The sequence below is a fragment of the Ambystoma mexicanum genome, chromosome 3p (assembly GCF_040938575.1).
Source record: "Ambystoma mexicanum isolate Mex_15411 chromosome 3p, UKY_AmexF1_1, whole genome shotgun sequence".
Taxonomy (NCBI): domain Eukaryota; kingdom Metazoa; phylum Chordata; class Amphibia; order Caudata; family Ambystomatidae; genus Ambystoma; species Ambystoma mexicanum.
Genome location: NC_090925.1, coordinates 589061156 through 589082797, shown reverse-complemented (window position 1 = coordinate 589082797; position 21642 = coordinate 589061156). Strand labels below are relative to the sequence as shown.

Below are 21642 nucleotides of genomic sequence, written 5' to 3'. Positions count from 1 at the left end.
CCTGCATTGCAAACCAGCACTGCAAATATTGTTTTAGGTGATATATGTTATGTTTTTTTAAATCTTTTGAACAACAATACATATTTTTCCATGTTGCAATGTGTTGTGTCCTATGCTTCCTGCATTAGTCCTGCATGAATGCTTGCTTGAGAGAATGCCTGGTGGAATGTATGCCTGTGGAATGCTGTGGTGGGAGTGCCCCTGTAAGTTCCATGAATGTCAGAGTGAAGCAGCTGTGAGTGGAACCCGGTTGATGTCTCCTGTGTACCTTCCTGCTTACTTACCCTTGGACTTAACTGATGTATATATCTTGTCATTGGAACTTAGTAAAGAAGTTCACTTCCCTTACCTGCAGTATCGGACTTTCATTTCACCACGCTACACTGGCGACGAGCTGGCTTGAGGGAAGGGCCAGGAACCTGCAGCTGTCCAGAGTGAGCAGTGCCTAGAAGCAAGCCGTTGAGACCATAGGAGGAGACATCTACCGCCCCCCCACCCTCCAAAGGTGAGCTGACCCCTGTTCCTTAGCCCAACAGCTGTTGCAAGGCAGGAAGGGGGTAGCTGGGGGCGGGAGTTGGCTACTAGTAGCAGTTAGAGCACCACTTGCTAGTGTGGCCACCTTAAACAATTTGGCCACTGGAGGCGGCTGGCAATTCCAGCCGGGGAGCATAAAGAGCCGGTTTGAAACTGTGTCTTCGTCAGTCGGGGCAAAACAAGGAAGAGGAAGAAGTAGGCTGCCGTGTCAGCCTCTGTCCCGCGAGTTCAAGGATATGGTGATTTTCAAAAAACGGGAGCGACCATCTTACTGGAGCGGTGGCTTCTTTGTCAGGGAGGAGATGTCCTTGGAGCCTCAACTGCGCCGTAGGTGAGACGACATTAACGCTGCTGCGGGGACCGTTAATAGTAGGGTGATTCATACGGTTCAGAGCGTGTTTGCCAAGTGATTGTGTCATCTTTGATCTGTGGGGAGTTGGTGAACCTGGAACGGCCAGCAAGTTGCGTTCCGGAGTGCCTCTCCGGAGGTTCAGAATAAAGGACCCTGGAACGTTTGGTCTGTGCCATGACATGTGAGGATGTCATTGTTCCTATGTCAGCAACCCTTTCATGAAGTTTCCTCAGCGTTCCATGTCCTCTGCAGGTGTTGAGAGGAAGAGAGCGCGTGTGCACCCAGTCGAGTATGTGAGTTTTCCACACACCTGACCGCAAATAAATAAAAAGAAAAAAACAAGGAGGAACTGGTTCGCTATAAGTCTTTGGCTGCCAGAGTGCAGAACACCACAGGTACTGTTTTGTGTTGGGGGGTGGAGAGGAGCGCAAACTCATTTAACGGCACTGCATGCATGGCAGCGCTCTTGGGCCTTCGTATTTTGGTTGTCAGTGAGGATCATCTAAGAGACACCCTGCTTCATAAGAGCAGCCTCCACTGCCTCAAGACGCGTTGCTGCCACTCTTACTATTATTTGTTTCCTGCATCCTTGGGGAGGCTTGCTGACATCTTCCTATCGAGCACACGTATAGCTCAATCAAAAATGGCCTTTCCACTGTTTGTTGTGATGTGGAGCCTGTACAGCGTTTGATGTGTCTTTGTAGGGAGTGTGGGCGCAGTTCTCTCAGAGGTTACTGGAAGTGACATACGTTACAGGTTGTGAGTTGTCTCATGATGGTATGTTTTGGTTTGGATGCGGGTTTCAGCATGTATGTCGTGGCCTTTGTTATTTCTGATTGCCAAAGTGTTAGTAACATCTTTAGAATATCATCCATTTTTACAGCAAACTTTGTATAATGTATGTCTTGTTTAACAACATTTTGCCTCCACAGGGCCATTTATGTTTAAGGACTTTATTAGCTCAAAGCAATGGACTCTATTAGAGTAGGGTTTTTATTTTCACTTTCCATGCCTCAAATGTTAAATTTACAGTGCTCTACAGTTAACAGCAATGTATCTTGCATTCATGTTTTTCTTCCACAGGGCCAAAAGGTGGACTTAAAGATTAGGGCTTGGACATTTACAGTTTAGGTTTCAATTACTGTGTTGTCTAATACACTGATCCTGTTCAGTTTGGTAAGAATGTATCTGGGTGGGAGCAACCTGGCACTAGATTTTAGGGGTGTTCTGCCACCCGTGCCACAAAGGTTGGGGTATTGGACACCGCACCTAAGGGTGTTTCCTGCCCGTGCCTTTGGGGAGTTGGATGCCGGTACCTCAGGGGGTGGTTGTCTCCACCTGCTTGTGCATTGCAGTGGGTGCCTGTGCTCTGTGCCTTTTTCAGCCTTGATCATTTGTTCTGTATTAGAATAGTAGAAGATGAAGGGTGTGCTGCATTTTAGTGCACCTTATTTTTTGGCAGCAGGATGAATGAGGGTGCTGTTTTGGGATTGTGTGGTCTGGTGGTCTGTTCAGAGTTAGGGCTGGTTCCTTTGTTTGAGTGTCTGTTAGGCCTACAACAGACTGAGTGTATTGTATGGTTGCTTGGCTTCATTGTAGGTCATTGAATGTACGAGGTAGGTGGGAGCGTGTCTCCTTGTTCTTCGGAATGGAGTGAGTGGGATTTGGATTGGAGTTTGGAGTGGAGGTGGCCAGAATGGTGTTGGTTTTATACTTGGGTCGCATTACCCGTGTATTTCCCTTCTGCTTCTTTCCGTACCTTGATCTTGGTTTCTGTTGAGGAGGGAGATGTGTTGTGTCTTGTGTTCCCTGTCTTGGTCCTGCATGAATGCTTGCTTGGGAGAATCCCTTTGGAATGTTGTGGTGTGAGTGACTTGTAAGTTCCTTGAATGTCAGTTGGAGTGTAGCAGCCTGTGAGAGTGGAGGCCGGTGGATGTCTCCTGTGTATGTACCTTCCTACTTACTTACCCTTGGACTTACCCGATGTATATATCTTGTCACTGGAAGTTAGTAAAAAGTTCACTTCCCTTACCTGCAGTATCAGACTTTCATTTCACCCTGCAACACAGTGCAGCTTAATATTTGTACAAAAGTATGGCTTACATTAAACATTTGTATTAATAGAAATAAGTCCCCGGGGCGGATGCGGGAGCCCTTTAGGTTGCTCCAAAACTGGGCTGACTCTACTGATGCAAGCCTGGGTTCGGAGCAACCCGAGCTCTGCGCACCTACCCCCCCCAGCGCTGTCATTTTCCCTCCTCCACCTGCCTCCAGCCTTCCAAGGCCCCAGTCCAGCCCCTCCTCACACCCAGTCTAACACTCCTTAACTCGGTGGCTCCTCTGCTCGAGTCACAGATTCTTGCTTCAGTGCCATGGAAATGGAAGAGGGGTTCTGACAGTATTACCGACTTGCATTGTTATGGCAACCCTTCCGGATTCTCCCAGGCCACTGCTGCGAATGAAACAGCGCATCCATTTTTTTAAATAAAATGTTATTGCTATTAGCACCTTGAGGGGTTGTCTTCGGGTGCCAACAGCAATAATCATGCGTTCTGCAGGCTACACCAGCACGGTAACCTGGGCCCTGTGCTGTTACTGTAGCCCGCAGAATGCAGGATTATTGCTAAATCACTTATTATTTGCCCGAGTAAAATGCTGTCACTTAGGCATAAACAAGACGTTTATTAAGATTTTTTTTTTAAAGAAAGTCATCTCCATTTTAAAAATAGGGTAAGGAATGCAAGAAATAGGGTACGTAATCTATTCTGGATGGGAAGATGACATTGAATCAGCTATTAACCGGAGGTGATATTCATTGATGAGCTGGCTAGCCTGGATAAAACGATAGTGGTTCGATGAATCAAAAACTAACACCCACAAATGGTGAACAACCCAGCACGGTCAATAACGCGTGCAATGAGTGTTTCCTTCGACTGCCAAATCTTTGGCCACCACTCAACAATTCTTTGGTTGCATAGGAGGCAATGGGGAATGTGAGCTGTTCAGCTTCTGTGCAGGACATAACTAACTTTTACTGACCTACGATAGTGCAAGTACAAAATGGGGGACATCCAGCTTGAAGAAGCAAACAATGAGGCAACCAGGACTTCTTCAATTAGAAATTGAAAAAACAAAAGCATGGGTGTTATCAAGTAAAAACATTTTCCTTTGCCGCTTCCGCCTCAGCAGGCATACTGTGACTGTGATTACTTCACAACTGAGCACAGATGGCAGATGCTTCCAGCCTGAAACCAATCCACTTTCTAAGTCATAAATAAATAGAATATTTCTAAGCGAAGCGCTCACTTTACACCTAATCCTTTCTTCCGAATTAGTGATGAAGGTCACAGGTTTTTTCCAAATCCTAAAGTCAGGCAGTGTACTTGCAAATCGGCCTATCCAATCTGACGGACAAAATGTTGTTTAGCTATTAAAAAATACCAGTTTACCTACAAAAATAACATTGCCGATTACATGCTTAAACCTTTTTCACCCATCTGTGCCCATTCAAAGAAATGCAAACTTTAATATCAGTCAAAGGTCACCAAACATGACAAAAGAGACAATAGCACCCCCCCCCCTCTAAGAAAAGCACGAATACCAATGTCCAAATACACACAAGATTAAAAAACTGTTAATTTTCCCTAAAGACAGACGTCGATCCATTGAATATAACAAAAAGGAAATATTCGCTACTAACCTTGATAAGTATCCAAGCATTGTTCGCCCACATATTATTGTCTTCCAAGGTTAGAACAAGACACTCAAACTGTAACAAAAGGGTTTGTTAGTACTGTACCACTTTTTGAATCCCTCACCTAAGAAGCTGTTTCCTCAGTGTTCAAAGTCAATGTTCTAAATGTCCTTTTCCGCAGTTGTGATTTGCAATAGTTCAGGAGATGGAGGTATTTTCAATCACCCAGAAGAAGGCGGGGCAGCAAAGTAGCAACCTGAGTATACAGAAATAAAATGGTATCTCTAGTTATGGATAGTTTACCTACAACCGAGCACAGCCTTCCACGTGTGGTTTGGCCAATCTTAATATCAGGGACATCAATTTCCCATAATGTCAGGGGTAGAGGAAGTGGTATTAAGTACACAATGGCATCACAGACGGTTACATCACATGACCGTTGACCCTGACATCAAAGAGCGTGATTCCATAGGACCTTTTGACCGGATGACAGCACAGGACGTGGCATTTCAAAAGTAAAAAAATACTAAAATAGGTGTATTCGTAAAATTACAAAGAGTAATAAAGCAAAAAAGGCTATGTTACTTTTCAACAGCATATTAACCAATGTGCTATCCCAATAAGAATGGGTGCAATCATGAGCCATGGGACCACTGATTTCTTATGCTAGTACTGCCTCATATGGGCAGTCGCTGCCATTTTATATCTGTTCATGCCCACCATGTACAGCCTACTATGCTAAATACTCCTTCACCTACCAGGTACTGCTACAAAATGCTAAGTGCAATCTCATATGTTATGGATGATGGATATGTCAGATGGACTGCATGGAATGGATAGAGTGCATGGAATGGATGGAACGCATTGAGTGGATGGAGTGGATGTAACGGATGGTGTAGATGTAACGGATAGAACGGATGGAGTGCATAAAACAGAGGGAGTACATGAAACGGATAAAGTGCATGGGAGGGATGGAGTGCACGGGACGGATGGAGTGCACGGGACGGATGGAGTGCACGGGACGGATCGAGTGAATAGAATAGATGCAGCGGATGTAACTGATGCAGTGTGTAAAACACATGGAACAGATCGAATGAATAAAAAGGATGGAACAGACAGAACACACTAAACAGATGGGAAGGATGAAACGGAACAGATTGGAGTGAGCAGTTTATGTAGATGAACGATCGAATGATGGAATTAATGGAAAGACTAGTAAACCAAACAATGAACCAGACGAAATGTATGAACAGACTAAGCTGATTGAACGGACAGAGTGAATAAAACGGACAGAATAAATGGTTCAGATGTGTGCTCTATCTCAAGCACCTTACTGAAAACCACCATATCACATCACCACGCTTACTCTCTCCTATACAACAACACTCAACTAGAACACAGCGATACTATGACACATTCGGTATAGCTGTTCTCATACAAACACCCGCCACATGCACCTCATCCCAATTAAACACAGCTGGCTCAGCACACCTGCTAGAATATGCGTCTCCTCATGCCTAACGCAGCCAGAAATCAGTCTGGGTATCAACCAACCAGAATTAACACATTCTTGACCTCCCAACCACCACACCTTCCGCTAAGAAGCAGCTATCATGCAAGTGCCACAACAGCTGCATACATATCTGGTGCACTCACGCACCTTATGACTCTCTCTCTACTGACTTGAACTACGGTTCCCGAGGGCATTCAACCTACCAGCGCCTTGAGATCATACCAATGATACATAAGGCGCTATATAAATGCAAAGTAGCATAACATATAGTGCCATCTAATACGAAGTGAAGCCTCATATGCCATGTATAGTTATACATAAGCTACAGCCTCCCAAGCCCAAGTGCTCTCATCTTGGAATCACTGTTAAGTGCAGACTCAGTCGCCAAATACGGTCATCTTTTATGCCAGCTAAAGAATGAAATTCTAACTGAATTCAGTTTGAGAAGTTGGGCCCTGTGAGGTAAAGCGATTTGCCCATTATCACACATGTTGGTCAAGTGAAGAAGGCAAAACTTGTGCTTAATACACCGCCCCCTATTTACCAGGAAGAAAACATCTTACACCATACTGTTTTAATTTTCCAACAATATACTAAGATGTTTGCATTGTTTTATTTCATTTCTCAAATGGCTCAAGAAATACTCAAAATCTCAAAGAAGGCCCGGCTGTTTTATTAGAATTTTCATGGCCCAAAGGCCATCCCTCCCTCATCTAAAAAGCACCATTCATCCCTAACCCAGGCGTTCATACTCCCCAGGTTAGTATATAGCACAGATTCCACCCTACTTTCTAAGTTCTAACAAATACCTTGGGGGAAGACCTAAAGGCGGGATGCATTCTCCATCTAAACTCCCTCAGGGACTTCCTGGACTGTCTCTACTCTATCCCAAAAGTTTGTGGTCTAATGGGAGGATTGGATTGTGCCGTATAGACACACTGCTCGATTGGGGTTCCTTTCTATCGCGCAATTGCACTCCTCTATTTCTCACTTCCTGGTGTTCTCATCTCACTACTCACCCTTTCATGGTACTACTTTGTCCCCGATGCGGCCACTCCCTCCTCCACCTACCTTTCTACTCAAGCACCCTGCTTCTATGCACACAATCACTTCACATTCACTCTGTACACTTCCTCTCCTAAACACTTTCCCCTGTTTCACGCACACTCACAACCCTGTACCACTTGCACTTACTGACCAAAGACTCGCCTGTTACAAAAACCGTCTCCTCAATCCACCCACCACCCTTCCTCCTGTTGGTCTCTTAGTCTGCCACCTCCTCTGAAGTCACCTGAACAACCCACATCGTGTTTGCTGTAGCTTCTTTTAATCCCCTCCCTACTTCCTGATTGGCCCACTTGTCAATCTAACCCCGTCTACCCTGCATACGATGCATTAGCAGTACAGAATGTTGTAAATAGTGGTTAATTCATGCCCCTTTTCTCCAATCAGGGAAACAGTGTAGCCGGAATGGTGGCACACGCTACACAGCATCCATATTCATGTCAAAGGACCAAAGAGCAGTTTACTGTAAACTAAGTACAGCTTGAGCGGCTGCTGCACTATTCAATGTCCCTGGTAGTTTAGGGGCTCCACCAAGGTCCTGGGGCTGGTGTGTTGTGGAAGTGGGAGACAGGCCAAAATGCAGGAGGCGGTGAGGGGGACCCCAGAGAGGGCCACAGTTTTGGACCAAGGAGTCAAAAGACCCGGTGGTGATGTGTTATGTATGCAGACTGTGTCCCCCCTCAGGGAATAGCAGGCAGGCTAAACTGAAAAGTAGGAACACAATGAAGGCACCAAAGTCTTTGTAGAAACCAGGAACAGATTTATTACAGGAAGAGGAGTAAACTCAATGCCAGAAGGATAGATTAGAAACACTGGACACAGGTGATGGCCTACACTAGTCTGTGGGCACAAGGTGGGGCATTGATGACAGGCATACTAGCTAGGCACACCACTGGCATTGAACCCCGGGGCCTGGGGGGTACCCTTAAATGCAAGGGGGGGGGAGACGGGACCACAAGGAAGTATTGGAAGGGTTGGAGAGGGGGGCTGGTAGAGATGGTGAGGTGAATAAGAGAGAGAGAAGCAGGCAGGGAGAGAGAGACACCGGGATGCAGACAAAGCGAGAGGCCGACAGGGGGGCAAGGCAGACAGGCCAGGAGCCCTACTGGTGGAAAAATAAAGCAGCTTGTGGAGGAAAAGAGCGGAGGGATGGAGAGGGAAAACAAGGGCACTGTGGAAGGTGCCTCCTGAGCTCTGCTGCCACCCCCCGCCATCATCACACCACTGCCAGCAACCAAAGAGAGAGCGCCCAGTCCTTTCTCCACAGGCTTATATAAAACCGTTTCTCCCACCCACCGCAGGGCTGGCCTCTCACCCAAGAAAGAGTTTGTTTGGCTATTGCCAGGACACGCTTTGTTGCTCAACCCTCTCCAGGGCTGGCCACACCCCCAACAACCCTGTCCCCCCAACCCCACAGCTCTTCCCCACACACAGGCAAGGGTTTGTTTGGCTGTTGCCAGGATGCTGTGTGATTCCCAGGTCAGGGCAGTTGTGCCAAAAGGGGAGGTTATTTGTTGGACTGGGTAATGGAGGTGGTACCCAGAAAGAGTGCAAGAGGTCAGGGGCTAGCTTGGTGATTTGGCAAAAGGAATGATAATTACAGAGTGTGGGAGAAGTGGCATTCCAGAGCCCACCACCCATGATGGACACAACAAGTTTAACTCGTTCTGCAGGGTTGCGCGAGGTTTCATGTGAAGACAAAGAGGAGATAGAAATTATAGGGTGGGGCAAGTGGGAGGAAGAGTTGAAAGGAGTTCCAGGCTGCAGCTGAGCAACAGGTAGAACTGGTTCTTGGAGGGATCATGGCTTGGGTTCACAACCCTTAACAAACAAGAGAGCCAAGGGGAAATTGAATAACCACGGGAACTGCCCCCAAACTCAATTATTCTAGACAACAAAAAAGTTCCAGTGGTTAACTGTCATTCTTTTGCCAATTACTATACTAGCACAGGGTACTCTCACGAGTCAACACAAGAGGCAGTACGTCTTTCTTCAACAAATACCAAGACGTTATTAGTAAAAATAAAATACACATTTTATTTATTTTTTAACAATTTCTAGACAAATTTCAATGTAATACATGCATAGAACACCACAATGGTAGTATCAGCCACAGGGCCAATATCACAACTCACATTTATGTTTAAAATCATGTGTATATTACAATGCATCACTCGACGGCCACCAGGCGGCGCACGGATGAATGCAACCTCCGTGTGAGCTCTCCCCTCGGAGGTCCCAAAAGTGGGTTGAGCCCCCGCTTTGGGTCCCCCCACCCTCGAGTGACCACCAGTGGCAGCTGTCCGAAAGTGTCCTCCGTCAGCTGAGCGAAGTCCCGAAGGAAATCGGTGTGGAACTCGCCATGAAACGGTCCGAGAAAGGAGCCGGGGTCCCTGATCTGAACACGGCAAAAGTGAAAGTAAACATACGCATGCAAGTACGGAGGAGGGCCTGGCCGAGGACCGTTCGGAGTGCATGAGAAGCCTTCTGGAGGGACCTGTAATGTGCACGAGGACAGCGGGTCAATCGCCAGCACCTACGATCAACACGGCAACCCCTGCAGCACCTAGTGAACCAATGGTGAGCACGACTGGGCGGACCGCGGTCAGGAAGCCCCCACGGACTGCCGTTGTCGAGTCGTGGAGCCCTGTTAACCCCTGCAGCACCGAGTGCACCAACGGTGGGCACGACTGGGCAGACCGCAGTCAGGAAGCCCCCACGGACTGCCGTTGCCGAATCGTGGAGCCCTGGTGAGAACCCCATTAGGCCTGACAGGGTCCAACTCCGGTACCCTTCCCAGACTGGGAGGGCTATTAACCCCCACCCCATGAGGTGCCCCCAGCGAGGAGGACGAACAACGTGGTGACACGTTAGTTAAAATCGCTGAACTCCCCGCGCGCCGTGATACGCAGGGATCATTGTGCTGCGCCTCCCTGCAGGCACCGCGCATGGTTTGTGCTGGCATGCCGCGAGGGACCTCTCAGGTCCAACATTGTGCCTGCGCCTGAGGGGGGAACCCGATTCATGGAGTGAGGGAGTCCAAGACCCGGCATACATACAGACACCCATCTGTGTACATATAAATGTATGCAGCTGTTATCTTCTAACTGTTTCCAGAATCTGACGCACCTCCGCCACCTTCCTGGTCCTTGGATCGGACTCACACTCTTGGGCGTCCTGACTGTGTCACCTCACCCTGAGTTCTGCCGGCAGCTCCAGAATCCAAGTGATCACGTTGTGCGCACCCGTGAGCAGTATCTACTAGCCTGTTGCGTGTGAACCCCTGCGCCTCTGGCCCCGGAGCCGCGTTGAGCCCTCGTCTCATGACCCCCTCACGGACCTGAATCGATGTGTGGACCCACAACAGCGTAGAACGCACACCGTAAATCCCAATGGCTGTATGTCGACACTCACGAGGTGTAAAGGATAGGGGCCAGTCTTGAATCTACAGCCCTGTGCATCCTCAAAGAGGGTAGGGCCCCCTGCTTAGGGGCGTGTGCCTCCTCTGACCCGGGTTTCATCATATGGACCCACATCACAAACTAGCCAGATTTGCCTACGACCCGTCCCCTTCGTTCAGCGGATCTGCAGGAACTATGTCTGCGGACGTATCGGAAGCGGGTGCCGCTGCCACCAAAGGAGACATCACCACACTATTGAATGAGATAAAAAAACATGGGGGTCAATCTTGGTGGTAAAATCGATAAAATTACCCAGAGAATGGACAGATTTGAAGAACGACTGGAATGTGAGGAGAATATTCAGGCGTCGATTGACACCCTTGAAACTCAGATGGATGTACAGATTCGTAACATTGAAAAAAGGGAGGTTGAGGCGCAGCTCAAGATGGATGATTTAGAAAATAGGGAGAGGAGGAACATCCTCCACTTTTTTGGTATTCCAGAGCACGAAGGTGAAACTGAAAAGGACCTCAAAGACACCATCCACGACATCATAAAAATACTGACCGCTGATGAGGGCATCGACGAACCTAAGACCGAACGCATACATAGAGCTGGCGGGCCGCCTGGCGGCCCACGTTCTGTCCTGGCCAATTTCCATCGATATCAAGATAAAACCAGAATTCTTGAGAAGGCCAGGTCTGGAGGCCCACTCACAATGGGAGGCGCCCAAATCACCATTTTTCAGGACTTGTCTTCGCTAACATTAGCTCTAAAACGCCTTTGCAGCCCCCTGACGAAATGGCTCAAAGACCAGGTCACACGGTACAGATGGCGATACCCCTTCTCGCTCACCTTTGAGCACGGCAGCAGAAAAATAGTCCTACGTTCTGAGGATGAAATCAAAGACTGCATCGCTGACCTCCTTGGCACAGGCCCGAGGGGGAAGGAAGGAGGCAACAATGAGCCACCGGGATCGCAGTGGGAGCTCCAGGGCCCCAGGCGCAAGAGTAAAGGGATCGAGAAAATCCAGACGCCCCAACACCACCCCTGACAATGAATAAGCAAGAGGAATTGCGTGCGACTCGACCTGACTACAGCCACAGCTGAAACACGGGGCATAAACCCCCGCAGAGGTTGCGAAATTGCAGAGCCCGCCGCGTGGGTGCCGTCGCAAGCGGGGCACCCCTTTGGATTGGATTGGGTTGCGACGAGAACTCCCACGAGAAGACCTGGGGGTCACACGTAACGTTAAACTCATGTTTATTGTTATTACTGTTGAAATTGCATATTGTTTTTGGGGGGGGGGAAATCGAGAAGAGGGCTCACCCTTATGCTGTGATGGTAAACCTGACCGGGACCGTGAGGCAACGGTCCCCACTGATGGTCCGCCAACAGACTGCACACTGTCATCTAGTCCGCTCCGGACGCCGCCAACAGCTGCCCATGCAGCACCTCCTGTTCCCAGACCCAAACGAACACCACCTACTATGGCGGAACATGGGGACAGGGGAGAAAGGTAATGGACACTTGGGAAATGTACAGACATTACTGGGCTCACTTCAACGCATCACAGCCAAGGTGGCATTGGGAACTTGCGTGTCTCTCTGGCCGCTGGGGATGAATGATCTTCGAATACAAACCAATGATGGCATCACTTGAGAAGTCTAAGGGCAAGGGTCTCCTCAGAATTGGGTCTATCAATGTGAAGGGATTGAACTCCCCTACTAAGAGGTCGTTGGTGCATAGAGAATTCCGAAGATCTGGCATAGATATTCTTCTCATTCAGGAGACGAAATTTGCAAGAGGGGAGGAGCGGAGCATTCTGGGGAGGCGGGGAGGCACAGAATTCTGGGGTTCTGGCCCGCTCAGGAGGGGAGGGGTCGGAATCCTCATCAAGAAGGGAAATGGGTTTGAACTGGAAAAGACCTGGTCGGTTGTAAGTGGTCGAGCCCTTCTGATAGTGGGAAAAATTGCAAGAGTTCAGGTCACAATTGCTACAATATACTCACCCAATAGCGGACAGGCCACATTCCTTAGGAAAACTATTCCCAAAATAGTACTAGAAACTGCAGGTCACCTCATCCCCGGAGGCGACTTTAACCAGTGGGTGGACCCATCCGTGGACTGGAAACCAGGCAACCCGGACACGAGGGCTCAGCATAGAGGGGACCGTACTGAATTCGCCGTCATGATGGAACTATACTATCTACGGGATGTGTGGAGGGTTCTACACCCCGGCGAAAGTCGCTTCACCTTCTACTCGAATCCCCATGGCACATTCACACGGATAGACTATATATACTTTTCACCTGACCTCACAGAATCCACAGATGACTCTGGCATTGTCCCGATAACATGGTCGGACCATGACATGGTTCTGGCCGACGTCAATTGAACCAACCTGCCTGTCGCTGGGGGATCTTGGCGCTGCAACGAGTCACTCTGGACCGATGTGGTGTTTAGAAACGAAATGGAGACTGAGATCGAAGAATACTTTAAGGTGAACAACAACGGGGAGGTCTCTAGACAAGTGATCTGGGAAGGCTACTTGGAGAGGCATATTGATACGCGAGGGCTCCTCTAAAAAAAGGGAATGCAAGATTGTAGAAAACAAACTGCGTAATGAAATACACCAACTGAAGACGGAAGTAAGAGAACACATAGGTAGACCCCACTAAAATAGACATAGCTCACCGTAAAAGGGAAGAACTACGGCTGTTGGAACATGGCCAGGTGGTGTGAAAACTGCAATTCCTAAAACAGACATACTATGAGAAGGGGGACAAGGCTGACACACTCTTAGCTGCCAGGCGCAGGGAACGGAGAGAGGAACGCAAGGAAAGAGATAATGGAGCCCACTAATCCCATGATGCACCCCCCCACTCAATACCCGAGTGCTTTGCCAACTTTTACGAAAACCTATATACCTCCGAGCTCAGCGCTGCCCAATCTGGTATATCCTCCTACGTGTCCTCAATCACCATGCCTATGGTAGCACACACTGAGGCCGACATCCTCGATAGTCCTATAGCCGAACACGAGATACGGGATGCAATCAAACGGCTTACACTAGGGAAGTCTCCGGGCGAAGACTGTTACACGGCCGGCTTCTACAAGACCTTTAGCGATCAACTGTCACCCTTCCTCACGGAACTCTTTAATGAGATAGTGGACTCGGGGGTCGCACCGGACTCCTTTAAGAGAGCCCTGATAACAGTCATCCCTAAGGCGGGCAGAGACTCCAAATTATGTGGGTCATACCGCCCCATTTCCCTCCTCAATCTCGACGCCAAGATCTACGCTTGTGTACTGGCTGCGAGATTGGAAACCTTAATGCCTAAGCTGGTCCACCCCGACCAGGTTGTGTTTATTCTTGGACGGCAGGGGGCCGACACCATGCGTAAAACTTTACACCTTGTCCACGCAGTGCACAGTCTGCCAGACGATCCGGCCCTCCTATCGATTGACGCAGAAAAAGCCTTTGATAGGGTGGAGTGGGATTTCCTGGGAGCAGTCCTCCAGAAAGTAGGGATAGGCCCCAAATTCTGTGGTGGGATACGAGCAATATACGCCTCTCCCAAAGCATCAATATTTGTGAACGGAGAATATTCCAGGTGGTTTGAACTACAGCGAGGGACCAGACAGGGATGCCCCTTCTCCGCGATTCTGTTCGCACTCTCCCTCGAACCCCTGGCGCAAAAAATTAGAGACGACCCCCGAATAGAGGGAATACGGCTGGGAGGGGCGGTGTATAAAGCAGCGTTGTACGCCGACGACATCCTCCTACACGTAACTAAACCTACAGACTATCCCTCATGCCCTAACTCTAATAGAAGAATATGGCCAGTACCCTGGATTTAAAGTAAACAAATCAAAGTCCATACTATTCCCCCTCCAAGGTGCCCCTGATGAGAATGATGCCAAGTTCCTCTCCTTAAGGCTCAAAGTGGAACACACGACATTACAATACCTGGGTATACAGATCACCGGAACCCTGGGCGACCTCTATGAGTCTAACTTCCCCCTGCTCCTCCGACGGTTCGAGACAGACCTTGAGAAATGGAGCAAACAGACGATTTCTTGGCTGGGGTGTATTAACGGCGTCAAGATGGTGTGCCTCCCCCGCTTTCTCTATCCTTTTCAGATGCTACCGATCGAGATGCCCAAAAAATTCTTTGTAGATGCCCAAAAGATCATGATGCGATTCATCTGACAGGGGAAGAGACCGAGGATCGCATACAACACACTTATACTCCCCAGAGACAAGGGAGGGGTAGGCCTTCCCGATCTGGAGACTTACTATAAAAGCAGCCCAGCTGCGTGTCCTAATCCCACACCTTAGAGACCACAAACGCCTGCAATGGGTACAGATGGACAACCACTACATGTCCCCCGCCACAGTGGCAGAATGGCTGTGGCCACCATGTCAACGGGTCCAGAGGAAAATTAAACACCATCCCATACTGACCACCATATGGAACATATGGCGCACTGGGAAAGAGATGCGAGAAGTTACTACCTGGCCATCCCCACTCAGTCACCTGTGGTCTCCTGGCATAAACGACCATATTCGAATCTAGAGCGATTCCAGTCATGGTACGAGGCGGGCCTGGAAAGGGTGGGACAGCTCCAAAGAAAGGACTCGTTCCTCACACTACCGGACCTGACTACGGCACTGGGGATAGGTAATTTGTCGACATTCCACTTTATCCAACTAAAAGGGGTGCTAACGAGACCTGAATGGAGAGAAAAATTGAAAAGAGACCTTACCGCCTTTGAGAAACTCCTAGATTCCAGAACAGAAATGAAAGGCCTTATATCTGTAATGTATCAAACACTACTAGCAGCGAGAGGTGGAACCACAGAATACCGTAGAGCCAGATGGGAAAGAGACCTTGGCGAAGAGATACTCCCTGATCAATGGTTCTTAATGTGCAGAGCTGCACCCAAATCCTCCGTATCTAACCAATATAAGCTTCATGCACTAAAGCTCCTACACAGGTGGCATTATGATCCACTCAGACTTTCTAAAATGTCCCAGTCCATGAGCCCGAGATGCTGGAGAAATTGTGGAGAAAATGCCAACTACTGGCATATGTGGTGGGGCTGCCCGCATATTAAAGTGTTTTGGACTGAGGTCCTGGGATGGATTAAGGAGGTAGATGAGATCCAAAGGGAGCTTGACCCATGCCTTGTACTGTTTGGTCTCGAAAAGGACGAAGATGACTGGTTCCGGGTGAAAGGCTTGGCCCCCCCAGCTATTGTTGGCGGCGAGAGCCCTGATAGCGATCAAATGGAAATCTCCTCAGGTCCCAGGAAAGACTGAGTGGATTAAACTGGCCACGAACATTTATGTGATTGAAACGATCACTGCCTCCCTGCATAATAAATCAGCGAAATGTGAAACCCTATGGATGGACTTCAAGAATAAATATATCACAGCTACGCCCAATCAGAGGAACCCTCAGAAGCTTAACCTCATGATGCAAGACTCAAAACATTACAAAGGCTGAGAGACTCCTTTCCAGCGGCCATGGTGCTGCCAGATGTGGCACTGCGTCAATTGTGGGACCCTAGTATCTGCGTTAAACATTTATACCTGTGATGTACACAAATCCAAGTGGGGGTGGGGGGTGGGAGTGGGTTGAGGCGAACAGTGGAAGAGACATACCCAGGTAAACGGGACTGTCACACAACTAAGGGATTTCAATAATAGGTGCTAGTTTGCATTGATTGTTTGACATGTACCTCTGGAAGATGTATAATTTTGTTTGATTACTGTTTGCCTCTCTTGTTTTTTGTAAAATCAATAAAGAAAAATAAAAAATAAAATGCATCACTCTCAATCCGTTAACATTCATACTTCAAACATCCAACAGGTTTCTTTCCATTCTCACTATACAACAGGTTTCTTTCCATTCTCACTATACAAAAGCACATTACATGGAAATTCATCAGGGAAAGCCCTGTGCAACAACCATCATATCTTATATGACTATACTTCATCAATTTCTGTACATTTATTGCACATAGCTGTATCTACAACCGCTGCATATTGCACATTTAACCTGATATCCACAACCCTCCCACAAAGTGCAGGGACACAGAAGAAAATACATTTAGGAAAAATAAAAGTCACCCAATAATTTGGAAAACTAAGTTGTGCAATACATTGAATACAGTAGGGAAATTAAAAGTCATGTACTTCATTGCAAATGAAAAGGGACATACAAACTGCCATTTCCACAGTATAGTGTGCCGCTCAGAGGACTGCTGCTAAGGAGCTCCTGTCTTTGTTCTTCTTTTTTACTGTGCCCCACTCTGTATTTACAATATGACTCAAGTTTTGATACTGTGTATACACCGCCACACATATACATCAATAATAATGTTTTAATATGTTAACAAAAATATTGCCTAGTCTCAAAAATGTTTTGCATGTGTATTTGGCAAGACCCTTATGCCAACATTCTTCTATCCGCATTGTCAAGAATATGTACCTGAACAATAAATCCAAAAATCCTATTTTTGTTTTAATTACTGATCTGTAGTGTAATGTGTTGCCCCTTTAATATTTCTTTCACAACAACCGCATTTTCAAAAGGTCCACAACCAAATCCAACAGATTCTTGAAACGAAATAAATGAAGTGGACCTTTTTTGGTGGTTCCCATTTGGCACGGTGGGCATTTGTTTTCATTAACGAAAGCTGCTATCAGACTACCTGTAGTTGACTAAATATAATTTGACTGAATCACACAAATTAGCAGACTTAAAGAATCATATGCAACCTTCAAGAGACATCCAACCCTTATACAATCTTTCTGAGGTTGTGCCCGAGAATGTTCAACTCTTCCTCTTGCTCTGTACCTCATTTTTAAGAAATGCCTCCTTATCAAAAAGTAACTGACTGGTGAGCTCTAAATCTCACCATTTGAAATAAACCAAATCTTCCTTTTTCAATCATGTCAACCACAGATTCAGCCCAAATACTGGTAAACTCTGGTCATGGGTCAATTAACATAGAAATCCAATTCAAGCTTGCATTTAAGATCCTCACAGCACAACACATTGTGACTCCATACCACCTACTCCCTCTTCTACTACTGAAGAATGGACCCTGGACTTCGGAAAAACAGGCCACCAGGAAACAAATTGTCTCCATACTTGGCAGTCAAATCAATCTAGGATTGGACCCCATTATCAACATTATATGACTTAGATTTCCTCTGCTTCTTCAAAATCATCAACTACAGCTCTATCATTTCTCATTATGATGCAGTGACATGAGAAATATGGACTGTACTCTGTAGAAAGAAATAGATCCTTAACAAACATAAACGCTCAAAACAGCCACAGAACCACAGTAACAGAAGTACCAAATTAAACTAAAACGACAGAAGGCTGAGCAGCGGCTATGGTCAGAAATGAAAGAAATTCTGACAGACTTGTTGAATTTCAAAAAATTAGGGGGCATCCACCCCTTAAAGCTTTAAAGGCAGTTTCACAGTAAATGGCTGTCATGAAGAGAGGGGAAATTCAGTTAAATTGGAGTGTCACAAACATACTGGTGCAAGAGGGTCCCTAGATTGGCAATCTGATCCACCAGCGGCCCAATGTACAGATTAACATATGTGACAGGATGGTACACATGGAACAAAAAAGGGAATGAGGTGTCTTGTGCCCCCCCATCCTAAAAAGATGGACTAAGTGTTTTATTCCTTTATTTAAACTGGCTCTTGGACTCAGAATAACCTTAGTGCATTTCCCAGTTATCATTCCATTGGTTCTGCATGCGTTGGTCCAATAGTAAAATATAGTGATCAACTTACTACTTTCTGATTTTTTTTACCCATTTCCCCACAAATCATACTAAATGCATAATGCAGTCACCACCTGTCCTGTAATGAGAAAGAGGGAAGGGTCTTCTCTCTACATTCTACAGGACTCCCACACAGGCCAAGGCACTGCAGATCATCAGCAAATCAATTAGCAAAGAAATATAAACAATGATATTTGTGCAACACCTTTGGCTCAGCTGAAAGGTACTTGAAGAGCTTGTCGGGTTGTGCCTAAAGGCTCGGGGTTATCGGCTCCCCTTGAGCACTACCTAGGGTTGGCAACCTGGGAACAGAAGAACAACTTACTTTCTTACCTGTTAACGTTCTTTCGATGGGATGGTCCGACGACGTATTCCATATCTATGACATGTAATCACCACAGCTGTGCTGCTTCGGAAACTTTTTTCGGCATCTGCGTCCTGCGTCGATGACGTCGATGCGCCGTCGTCGAGGACCTCGTCCGACGTCATCAGATGTGATAAGTAGGACGCACGACGCCCGTAGCCTCAGTTGTAGTTTTTTCCCCCAGAACGTGAGACATTAGTCAACTGCCAGTCAGACACAAAGCCTTGCGGAACGTAAGCTGCAATCGCAAAAGAAATTCTGCAGCGGGGAAGGCAGGGCGGGAGCGATATGGAATACGTCGTCGGACCATCCCATCGAAAGAACGTTACCAGGTAAGAAAGTAACTTGTTGTTCGAGGGGATTGGGTCCTCCGACGTATTCCATATCTATGACAGACTCCCAAAGCAGTACCAGAGCAAGGAGGGGGGAAAGAATTTAGAATCAAAATTTAGAATAGCCAATCAAATAGCAGAGCAAAGGATCGCCTTGCCAAAGGCCAGATCCTGTCCTCGGATGGAATCGAGGGAATAGTGACGTACAAATGTATGTACTGAAGCCCAGGTGGCTGCATCACAGATGTTGCGAATAGGAACATCCCTCTGCAGGGCAGTAGATGCAGCCATACCCCTGGTAGAATGGGCCCGCAAGCCAGCCGGTGGGTCCTTACCCGCCAAGCGGTAACACTCCGAGATGGCCAAAATAATCCAGCGAGACAAACTCTGTTTCGTCACAGCTTGCCCCAAACGCTTTCCAGCGTAACCAATAAAGAGTTGGTCGTCCACTCTGACCCGGGACATGCGTGAAACATAAAAGCTTAAAGCTCTCCTAGGATCAAGCCTATGGAGCCTCTCCTCTTCCTTACCAGGATGCAGAGGAGGATAGAATGCCGGAACAACAACCTTCTGGGCCAAATGAAATTCCATCACTAACTTCGGAAGAAAAGAAGGACGAACTCTAAGGACAACCCTGTCCTTGTGAAATACAGTGAAGGGTGGCTTAACTGAAAGTGCCTGTAACTCACTCTGCGAGCGGAAGTAACCGCAACTAAAAACACAGTTTTCAGAGTTAACAGCCTCAAAGGGCAAGAATGTAAAGGCTCAAACGGAGCACCCATAAGAAACTTAAGGACAAGGTTTAAATCCCAACCGGGCACCAGGAAAGGTGACGGAGGGAACACATTAGTGAGCCCTTTCAGAAACTGAAATTAAAGGGATTTTAAAGTAAGAACACTCTTCAGACGAGCGCTTAAAGATAGACAGCGCCGCCAGGTAACCTTTAATGGTACCCACTTGCAAGCCCCTGTGGGCCAAAGAAAGTAAAAAGGACAGAACCATGGGGATATCACATGCAAAAGGATCCACATTCTGAACTCTGCACCAGTCGCAGAACTTACGCCAACGGTACAGAGACTTTGTTGCTGGCCTTCGGGCCGAAAGCAACACCTCCATCACGTCTTCAGGGAGGTCCCAATCCTTATACCTCAACCTTTCAGAAGCCAAGCGTGAAGGTTGAGGGATCTGACCTCTGGATGGAGAACCTGACCCCCCCCCCTCCCGTGAGAGCAGATCGTCTCGGTAGGGAAGACGACGTGGAGGGCAGATGGACAAGTCGAGAAGGTCCGGGTACCACGTCCTCCGAGCCCACGCCGGAGCAATGAGGATCATCCGGGAACCGATCTTCCTTAACCTCCGCAGCACTTGCGGGATGACGGGACTGGAGGAAACGCGTACAGCAGTGGGAATGACCACTCCACCACGAACGCGTCTCCTAAGGCTCCTTTTGGAGGAAATTCCCAAGAGCAAAACCTTTCGCACTTCCGGTTGACACTGGAGGCGAAGAGATCCACTTGAGGGGTCCCCCAAAGGGCGAAGATCTCCAGGAGAATCTCCTGAGCCAACTCCCACTCGTGAGAGATCGCACTCTGCCTGCTCAGAGCGTCCGCCGTCACGTTTTTCGTCTCCGGCCAGATGAACTGCCGAGATTGAAACTTCCTGCTGGATGGCCCAGAACTCGAGCTGCATCGCCTCCCTGCACAGAGGAAGTGACCCTGCCCCCCTTTTTGTTGAGGTAGTGCATGGCCACTGTATTGTCCGTCAGGATCAGGACACTCTTTCCTCGCACAGTCGGCAGAAAAGCCTTCAGGGCTAGCCTGACGGCCCTCGGCTCCAACAGATTGATATGGAGTCTGGACTCCGACGGAGACCAACGACCGCTGACTGTCAGCCCGTTGGCATGAGCTCCCCATCCCGTGAGGGATGCATCCGTCACAATCGCCACCTCCGGCCAGGGAAGCCAAAATGGAGTCCCCTTCATCAAGTTGCCTTCGACGGCCCACCACAGAAGGTCCCGGGCGACCGAGGGCGGCACCTGAACCGGGTCCGACATCCTGCCAGAGGACTGCGACCATTGCGTCTTGAGTGCCCACTGCAAAGATCGCAACCGCAGGCGAGCCTCTGGAACCAAAAGAATGCAGGATTCCATGAGGCCGAGCAACCTCAAGAACTCGAACGCTGGGAGCGTCTGGGCATTCTGAAACTTGTGCACCATCTGCTGAATGTGAAGAGCCCTCACCTGGGGAGGAAAACACTGCCCCAGGGAAGTGTCGAGCACTGCTCCGATGTACTGGAACCGCTGTGTTGGTGTCAAATGGGACTTCTTTAAATTGAGGGAGAAGCCCAGCCTGTGAAGGGAGTGGCAGTTGACGGATAGATGATCCAGGACTTGCTCGGGAGAGCTCCCCCTGATCAACCAATCGTCCAGGTAGGGGTAGACGTGAATCCCCCCTTGCCTGAGATGCGCTGCCACCACCACCATGAGCTTGGTGAAAATCCTTGGGGCGGAGGTCAATCCGAACGGCAGGACCCGAAACGGAAAGTGCGAGTCACCAACCGCGAA

At 48.1% G+C, this 21642-nt stretch overlaps 1 protein-coding gene and 1 long non-coding RNA gene across 7 annotated transcripts in view; one reads left to right on the top strand and one right to left on the bottom strand.

Annotated features, from left to right (window-relative positions):
* PKIG (cAMP-dependent protein kinase inhibitor gamma) overlaps positions 1-21642 on the bottom strand; it is a 1186538-nt gene that overhangs the window by 658054 nt on the left and 506842 nt on the right. For 3 of the 6 annotated variants that reach the window (XM_069651336.1, XM_069651335.1, XM_069651337.1), the window contains exon 3: positions 4705-4836. The exons of the other annotated variants lie outside the window; for them this stretch is intronic. The gene's annotated coding sequence lies outside the window, so the exon portion shown is untranslated. The remainder of the gene's footprint in view (positions 1-4704; positions 4837-21642) is intronic. 6 annotated transcript variants of the gene reach the window in all.
* Positions 1-21642, top strand: part of LOC138580640 (uncharacterized) — a 253264-nt gene that overhangs the window by 196524 nt on the left and 35098 nt on the right. The gene's annotated exons all lie outside the window — the stretch shown is intronic.